Below are 9,230 nucleotides of genomic sequence, written 5' to 3' on the forward strand. Positions count from 1 at the left end.
TTTTATACTGTCTGTAAGTTTTTGCAATTCGCGCTGTTGGAGGTACATATCTTCTGCTCGATGGATCTGTTATCTGACTCATCTGCCCTTAGAGATTCTGTAGGAGTCACAATTGTTTTGCTTATCCTGCCTAGCTGACCCCTTCTAATACGTCTAAATCCATCCAGGCAATGCACAGAAGGTGAAAGAAAATGTTTGAAGAGCAAAAATGCCACAAATCTTCTTTAGTGAAACAGAACTGCCTATCCAGACCCTGTTGTTTGCCATCACAGACGTCTAGATTTAGGATACACATGGGCGTGGGCATATTTAGAGTCATTGACCACAGGCATGACATAGCACTGGTTGCTAAAACTGACCTGAAGTTGTTTGCCTTGCAGGAACTGGTAAGGAGGCTTGGATTGAATATCATTGACTAAGGTCACAAGAGTTAAGCTTGAAATAGCAGAATATGAGAACATTTGGGATGTAAACAGGTGACTGGAGGGACTATGTCACAGGCTTTTTGCAAGGGATAATCATTGACCAGAACTGTTGGCATGTAGGCAATGATCTAAGAAAGGGTTTACTGCCTGTATAAGACTGCTGGCAACAAAAAGGTTAGTTCTGACTGAAGTGTAAGTTAATTATATTCCTGGTGTTTTTTAACTCCAGTTTTCATGTCCCGATAGACTAAAAAGATGATTATAAATGCTGCATGAGAGATGTTCATCTTAAGGCTCACAAGGCAGAACAAGAACCGGAGAACCCCTGCTCTTAGGGTCTGTGTTTCAAATTTAGTTGTTGTAACTAAAATTACTGCTCCATTCCCTTTTAACATCCTTTCCCAGGGTAAGCAAACCTATGCACTCCCCTTGTCTCCTTCCCTTTTGAATCTGCAGGCTGAGGTTCCTTAGATTTTATGAAACCCAGTTTCTAGGTAGGGGATAAAGATTTGGAATCATGTTTTCACCCCTTGGAAAAAGAAAAAATGCTCTCAGCAATTCCCTATGCTGTTTCAAGTGCTCTGGGTGGTTAGCACAGAGCTACTGGCCACCCTCCCAGTCCTATGCTGCTTATGGGACATGGGAGGTAAATGATGTATAGAACCATATGGGGTGGGGAGGGGGAGATACAGGAGCTGGCAGCATGGTGAGGTCCTCGGGAGGACGGGAGGAGATGGAGGTTTTTGTGGAAAGAAAGGGAAATTGGACACAGGAGCCTAGGAGCCTAACGTTTTGTTCCACTGCTCAAAGACCCACTTAAACATGAAGGATCTCCAGTTTCTGTCTGAGGTCCCATTTTAAAAAAAGGAGGGGTTCTTGAACCCTCAAATCTGTCTTCAGACAAATTCATTGGGTTTAATGTGGTTATTTCCTGCTGCAGGGTTTCCCAGAAGAATGCAGACTTTGGGGTGAGAATTCAAGTAGCTGGAAAGCAGCAGGATGCACCCTCTGCATATCAATTTTTCAGTTGGCATTGGACGTAGTGTTCCAGTTCCAAGTACTGCCACTGAAAACAAATGTCTTTTTTTTTTTTTCTTTTTCTTTTTGAAGAGATGGGAACTTCGATATTCCCAGGGGAAAAAAAAAAAAAAAGAGAGAGAGAGAAAAAAAAAAAAAGAAAGCAGTTTGGGAGCATAACTACAGTATAGGTAAAGTTTGCTTTTGAACGTAAATCACTAAAGCTTTCTGCAGCATACACCCACTTTTAACATCTGCTTCAGCCAAGGCAGGCCTATGCTGCAGCTTTGCTGTGGCTTTTACTTTAGGAATGTAACAAGAAAAAAAGCACAACACCCTGACCAGTACAATTATATTGGGAAAATCCCAGTGTAGTTTGATTAATAATGGAAAAACAAAACCCTTTGCTAAGGGATTGTAGCCTGTTTGAGGTGGTAACTCCTCTGTACTAACAAGGAAAACTTCTGGGCAATGTAAGCCAAGATCCCTGTGTAAGAGCTTTTAATGGGCATTGAAGGTAAATCATATAATTAAGGAATCAGCTTTGCTGAGCAATGGCTCCTGAACTTCTGCAAAGAGGGGACTGGGCTCCCCCTCTTCCTGGGCCTTCTGTACATTTTGGGGGTGATTACACTGAAATCAGTAAACCTGTAGAGCATGTCTAACCTAACGAAAGGCCTTGACACTCACAAAGCAGCAGGGTTAACTAGCACTGCTGAAGCTGTTTCTGCCCCATCTGCTTGCCCTTCTGCCATCATGGGTGGCCAAAGAGGACACGCAAGTACTGAAATCAGGAGCATTTTGTGTCCTCTTATAGGAATATGTGTATTCCCACGGTGTGCTGTAAGCTGTGCCGTGAAGTCATGTCTGCTCTGGAGGCAGTAGCCTCCTGCCAGGTGAGAGCAGACAGCTAGACGTGACAACCCTTCAACAATCCCAAAACAGCAGGGCACTGAATGCAGCCCTCAAGCTGAGGGACTTGAATTGACGCTGGCAGTAAAGACAGTAGGCAAAGATTTTCTGATCCCCATGGCTTTAATACTCAAAATGGAATCCCCTGGTGACACAAATATTCTCCACAGACTTATGAGGTCTTTGAAAAGAAGCTGATATGGCCTAGCTCCAAGACTCCCTCTTTTCCAAGTAGGAACCTCTTTTCCCTACCATGGATTGCTGCCTGCCAGAGGCTCGTTTCACGTTTTAGTCTAGGAGTTGGTTAAGATAGCTACCACATCTGGTTGCAATGATCTGGAACTTTTTTTGCCCTTCTCTGGGCTGCCTTACCAAAGAGTTCGTGTACATCACAATGTTGCTTTAGTTGGGATATGCATTGCTTTTGGCTGAATGTTAAAATATGTTGTCACATGGCAAGAAAGACTTTTGACTGGAAAGTTAGGAACGCAGAGCCAATATAAATATTCACTGAAAAAATAGGAATTATTTTCAAAATAGCTAAGCTCCCAATTTATTTGTTCCTACTTCCTGAAAATTTATCACACTTGCTTGGCTCATGGCTTTTCCCCACTTATCTGTTTTCGGCCTGCTGACATATTTCTGAGAGTGCAGCACAAGCTGTGTCTTGCTCCATTTTGTGGGCTGTGGTATTTAAAACTTCAAATAAAAGTTGCAATTTTGTCTTCAATGGGACTGTGGGTTAGCCAGTTCTAGTCTTAACAAATTTGTAGTGATATAGGATACCCAAAGATATTGGGAGTAAGTCAGAATTCCTCCTCATGCAAAGAAAGTGACCAGAATGGGGGCTTGGGGTTTCTTTTTTTGGTCTGAGCAGCAGGAGAATTCCTCTTCATGTTGACTTGCACCTTATGCTGTTGCTGGGGGTTACAAAGACCCTGGAAGGGCAGGAGGCCACAGGCAGTGACAAGGGAAGCTCTGGGTCCCATCTGATAACTGATAATGGTGCAGTCCCAGAACAGTACCGAGAGAGATGTTGGGACCTTCATCTTTGGAGACTTGCAGAATTCAGCTGGGCAAGGCTCTGATGAGCTTGCAGCCAGCTCTGCTCAGAGCAGGAGGTCAGACCAGCTGACCTCCAGGTCCTTTCCAACCTCAGCCATTCTGTGACTGCATGAGACCCCCACAGATGAAAACCCCATCTGCCATGCCCCTCAGTGCTCCTCTCTGCCTACAGCATCATCTCTGAGCAGTGGCTCTCAAACAGTGGCCGTGAATGTGTTGCCTTGGTGTAAGCTGAAGGCCAGAAACTTGCACTCTCATCACTTGCAGCAGGTTGCTCTGCAGCTAACCACTGATCAAAGATACAGCCTTTGGCACAGTAATTAAACATTTAAAAGGATAGCATCTGCCTAACAGCATCTGGTTTGGGTTGGACAAGTGAATAAGCTTTTTTCCCACCCTTGGAAGGTTTCAAGACTTCACTGGGCAAAACCACAGGTGCCTTGATCTAATGTTGGTGACTGTACTGCTCTTGTAGAAGACTGGGCTGGACACCTCCAAGGTCACTTCTAATCAATACTTCTGTGCTTTACAAGTCTAAATACAGACAGGATGAGGAAATTTAGATTCACAAAACAGACTTACATACTGTAGTATCTTCTTGAAGGCCTTTTGCCCCCTATTAGGTCCTCCTCAAGCATCAGGTGTCAAGGAATCCATCTCTGGTTCTGTGCATAGGATTACACAAGTGTTCAAATAGTGGTATTGAGGGGATGTAGCACACCTGCATAGACCAGGTGAATATACTTTGGGGAAAGGTGATTTGTGTCTCTCCTTTCAGAAAAAGGGGCACACATCCTTTGCTGACACAGCGTTCATAACTTGAGTTCATTATTACTATAGAACTTTACCTGGGATGTAGAGGCCAAGGCCTTTCCCTCACTGAGCACAAGGAGGAAGAAAAGTAACCATCACGCCCTGTGTTCTGCGCTGTGCTGCTGCTGTGCAAACCAAGAGGTCAAACCCCAGGCTCTGGACAGACATTGCTCTGCCTGATTCTCCACTGACTGTAACCTGGCTCAGAGTTGTTCTGTTTTTGGAAGCCCTCTGACAAGTTGACACATCTTGCTGGGATATAGCAAGGTTGCTTCTCTGTTTTTTCACTAAGAAACCATTGAGAGGAGCTATATCGCCTATGGACTTGCATCTGAAAGTGCCTTAATTTTGTTCTGCTACTACATTTTAATTTCCATAGCGCATCTGATACGTGGCCTTCCGATGTACAGCCTTTCTACAGCATTGCTTCTCCATATGTTGGGTTCAAACAGGAGAAAAAGAGAGACTGAGGACTAGTCAGCTGGAATGGCGGGTGTGATGGCAAGTATGTAGGGGAAGCAGAACAGCTTGCTGTGCGCTACAGTGACCTCCAGCCAAATAGCCAAGGTGTTATTTACATATGCTGTTTACACATCTCACATAAGCATCACTAAATTCACCACAATTCAATTACTGTTGGAATGGATTTTTATTTTATTTTTATTTTTTCAACTAAGAGGGTTGGAAATTAAATGTTGTAGAATCCATTTTTGGTGTCAGGGCTGTCTCAGGAACAATTTCTGTGGGTTAGACGAACCCTCAAAACGCTTTTAATGAAGCAGTTAGCAGGACAGTTAGAAGCACTGCCACACTGTTTTCTCAGTCTGACTAGTTAAAGTTTAAAATAAATAAATAAATAAATAAAGCTACAACAACAAAAAAAACCCTCTTCTAATCAAAGATAAACTAAGTCATCATGAGAAAGGAAATGCTTCTGTGAGTAACTCCTCTGTCCTGCCCTGTCACCCTGCAGCATGCTGTATGTCTGCCCTTTCCCAGGAGAAGGCCGTGCACATGGCTGGTCCTACTATTTTGGGATAATACATGTACCCGGGACTTGGTGCACTCAGGAACAAGAGAAGCTGAACTCCCGTGTCAGCGCACTCCCATTGTTCAAGAGGGATCATCTCCCATGGCACGGCAAGGTGCTCCCAGGGGCTAGCTTCAGCCTCTGACTTTGGCACCTGGGGAAAGAATAGAAAGAATGCAAACTGCTTTTGGGACTGCTGGAAGGAAGGTCAAGGTGGTTTCAGGGCTACTGACATTGGCATGGTGGGTTACAGTAGCCAAAAACCTGGGGGATTAGAGAAACTGGCTGCTGAGCAGCGTTGTGCACAGTTGCCCCTGGGGTGGAGCCCCCAGGATCTGTGTTTCCAATGCTCAGGACAGATACTGGAGTGGCACTGCATTCGCAGACCACAGCAAGCTAAGCAAATCAATCAATCAATCAAACAAACAACAAAAAAAAATCCAAATTTTGTCTTTAATCATCCCAGTGCTGTTGAAATTTCTTGATCCTCATTGTAGTATGTGTGGGAAAATTCCCTCATGTCAGAGACCCCTACGACCCATGCACACAGCAGGCCAGGGATGGGGATGGGGCCGCTCCAGGTGTGTTTCTTGGATTAGCTCACAGATGTTTTCTAAGAGGGTTATGGAAAATGTGTGCACCCCAGGCCAAACAGCTGTGCAGTCACCTCTCACAGCCCTGAGATCAAAGCCTGTCATGCTCCTTGAAAGAGAGTGTTACCCTACATAAACGAGGGTAACTTGTCTGGACAACAACAAAAAATAACACAAAGTTTTCTGCAGACGGCTGTGCTCAAGGTGAAGTAAATTTACTTTGGCCTGGACAATCTCACAGAATTTATCAGAATGATGCCACAGTGGCAGCTGAGATTGGAAGCTGACTAAGTCTCCAGCTGGTGGCTTGGACTAGGTCTGGTTGTTGCCCTGTAGGAAGGCAGCTAAAGGATTGCTGAGCAAGACGCACGTGGATAAGGGCTGACAAAGCCAGGATGTCTGAGGGTGACATTTCTGTGCAGACCTGCAGAGACACCAGCCCCACAGGGAGCCGGGCCCTGAACAATCTCCTGCTGTGGGAGGCGCGGGCCAGAGAGGAGCCACCCCAGCAGCCTCTGCCTGCACCCTGCCTGGAAAGAAGCCTCCCTTCCCAGGCTGTGCTGGCAAACCCGAGTGCCCTGTGGGAGCAGAATGGGTACGTTCCTGCAGCTTTGTCCAGGACATCCATCTGCTGGCACAGGCTGGGCACGGGTCTTTAGCTGCTGTGGCTTCATCGCAGCTGACTGCAGTGGACGAGCATCTCTATACCCCTGGAAGGACCAGACCCCTGTGTGAAAAAGGGCTGGGTGGGGTGCAGCGTAAGGCCCCTGGGCACAGTGTGAAGGTTTTAAAACAAGCAGGAATTCTACAGCTGTAAAAAAAGCTCAAATTCCACAAATATTTGGAGTTAAATTTAACCCTGATCCTTCCAAATCTGTGCTCATGTAACTGAAAGTCTGCCAGGTTAAGCTGCTATACAAGAGGTGTGCTATTTTAGGAACAAGAAGGGATTTTTTTCTCCCAGAGCTTTTGCCAGACCTCAGCTTCAGAGTGTACATAGCTCAGGCAGCAGGGTCCTGCTACAGGGTCCTGCTACATAGCGCAGGAAAAATAAACTTGGATCAAGCCCACCAGTGTGCTATGGCTGCAGGCCCTCGGGGGGTGGGCTCGCTGAGCTGCTCAGCATCACGGCACAGAGGGACGGTGGTCAGCGAGGACTCACTGCTGCTCCTCCCTGGTCCCAGAGCAAGTTGAGAAGGAGCCCAGGATTCCCGTGCTGCTCTGGGCACTGAGCCACTGGCCTCCTTCCCATTAGCCATAATCACTGGTTTGCTGGCTAATTTATGAGACACGCTGTAGGGATATTCATGAATATAGAAGCTGCTGGAAACGTAATTTGTTTCTAGGATTTGACCGTGTGTATCTGAGCAACTTCATTCACCCATCATTCTCAGTGGCCTGTGACTGTGCTTCTGCTAAAGAGGCTGAGATAGTCACGAGTTTCTGTCAGGTGCTGCAGATTCTTTCCTGAATCGTCTGGTTTCCAGCTTGTGCCAAGAAGCAAGGCAGTTAGTCCCTCTGGTTTAGCATTATGGCTAGAAATGTTATTGTTAGCCATTAAATTCACTAAACCTATTTTCAAGGTTATTACAGTATTTAACTTGGCTGCTCCAGTGTGGTTTTAAAGCTGTATTTCAAACATATGATATGGGTTAAAAATAGCCAGTGTCTAATTAGAATAATCCCTGGAGAAAGTCAGATTCCTCGCTTTCCCAATGAGCTGTCCTCCTCTCAACAGGGCAGACACATTTCAGCTCAGTGACCAGAGCCTTCCCTACCAACGTGTGCCAAACTGGACCTCCAGCATCTGGGGAGAAGCTTCCATCAGAGAGCAAACTCCTTAGGAAAAAAAAGTGAGAGAATTTCATGTCTTAGGACAAAGGAGCTTCTCCAAGTGTCCAGGCTCAAGTAACCCCTACCAACAGCTTCTGCATTTGCATTTAGCTTTTCATTTCCTAAGTTCCTGTGTGGGTGTGTGAGAAAAATCCCATCTCATCAGTCGCTGGAATTTCTGGGAACTGGGCATACTCCAGCATTATGGTTTGGGTTTTAGGATGGCAGTGGTGCCAGAAATAGTGTTTTGCAAGTAGCAGCATGCAGCAATCTGGTGGGCTGTGAGATTCCGTAGGGCTATCATTAGCCCAGGAAGCATTCCTGGGGGTTACAGCGGGGCACAGGGCCTGGCAGCGGCCTGTAAGCTGCCCAGCATCCCCACTTGAAGCTGCAGGGGGAGATGAGTCAGGTCCCATCTCCGCCGTTCTGGCAGGTGGAGAGCAGTGCAGGCCCTCCCACACAGCAGCCAGGGGCTGTGCTCCTCCTCAGGACGCTGGGCTCGCTGCAGGTGATGAGCCTGGAAGGGCTGCTGGCACCACTGGGCACCCCTCTGCTCCCCGCTTGGCTCCCAAAGCCCTGCTGAATCCTGACAAGTTGTCCTGAGGGGCCCTGGAACATTTTGTTGGAGAGGATGGAGGGGCTGAGGAGTAACTTTTCCACTTGAAGCTTGCCAAAAGCCAGGCTTACCATGGCTTTGCCCAGACACACTGTGCAAGTGCTCTCCAGAGCTGGGTCTCGTTACATCCTTTCATTCATGACTGTGAAATGAGATAGACAAACAAAAATGCGGGGTGGATGCTACCAAGTCCTGGGGCTGATGAGCCATCTCCTCCATGTCCTCCCCAAGGCACCGAGCGGTTTCCTCAGCTGGCCAGGACCCCTCATCCTCCAGGTACATTGTGAAGCCCCTGGTGCTCAAAGCCACGTTGGGGATAGTGGTCTGTTTGGGACATCTATTGCTCCCTCCTGCAAACGGATGGAAATATTTTTGTTTTCCAAAATTAGTTTCTAAATGTGTAGAAATTTCCTTTCAGTGGGAATTCTTGAAAATCTGGTCCTCATTGTGAAACTGAATGGCAACTTTTTCCAGACCCACTTCTTTGGAGTTCCTCATCCAAAGCAGATTTCAAGTCCTTCTGCTTACAGCTCTCAGTAGTACCCTGCTGAGGGACTGAGGCAGGGGCTCAGAGGGATTCTCCAAAGGCTCACCCTCTGCTCTGTGGCTGTTTGGATTTTCTTTATAACCGTGCTTTAGCTGTTACAGCTGAAGAAAATCATGGTGATGGTTTGGATGATGCTTTTCACCTGCAGTGGGACTGGACTGCCTGGGTACCCAACTCACTGGGCTGTGTTCAGTCTCATGGACACGTGCAACCCCACACGAATCCCTCCTGCTTAGCACGACACCCTCTATTTGCAAAGGACTGGAAGTCTAAGGGTCATGTACTCAAAATAAACTAGTACAATGACAGTATTTTACAGCAAGGCTTACTTAAGAATGACATATTTTGTTTTCCATGTCTTCTGGTACCATCTGGACCT

This window comes from Aythya marila (genome assembly GCF_965140915.1).
Source record: "Aythya marila genome assembly, chromosome: 15".
In the NCBI taxonomy this organism is placed as follows: Eukaryota; Metazoa; Chordata; class Aves; order Anseriformes; family Anatidae; genus Aythya; species Aythya marila.